Genomic DNA, 487 nt, shown 5'->3' on the forward strand with positions numbered 1-487 from the left:
CTATTGTAGTTTTGTCTTTGTTTACTTAGTTAAGCAGCAGCAGCCCATTGCTCATCAGTCATCACTCAAAATACTGTTTTTCAGGACATCATTATTATCTATGGTAATGTTACAGTAGTAGGCTAATTTAGCAGACAATCATATTTTATAATAGGTTTAGGGGGAGCTAGGGCAGACAACAACACAACCCTTACGAAAATTAACGATGATTTTACTATAAATCCAAAGACAATGGTTACTATTGTTAAACCATGGTAACCACAGAGTATTAAAGTCATGTGAGAGATAGTTATCAGGGCAAAATAAAGAGACTGAAAAGAAAAATGGAGGTGAAGGTGCAGTTCAGGAGATAACTTTTAATTATTTTGCATGTCCCCATAAGGAGCTAAGGACCTATGTGAGGTCCATACAAACAAATAGGGTTGTCCATGTTTCAGAATTTGTTGTGGGTGTATGAGTGTGAGATTTCCCGGCCTGAAATGTTTTT

This window comes from Sinocyclocheilus anshuiensis, unplaced genomic scaffold (assembly GCF_001515605.1).
Source record: "Sinocyclocheilus anshuiensis isolate Anshui unplaced genomic scaffold, SAMN03320099.WGS_v1.1 scaffold2081, whole genome shotgun sequence".
Lineage (NCBI taxonomy): Eukaryota > Metazoa > Chordata > Actinopteri > Cypriniformes > Cyprinidae > Sinocyclocheilus > Sinocyclocheilus anshuiensis.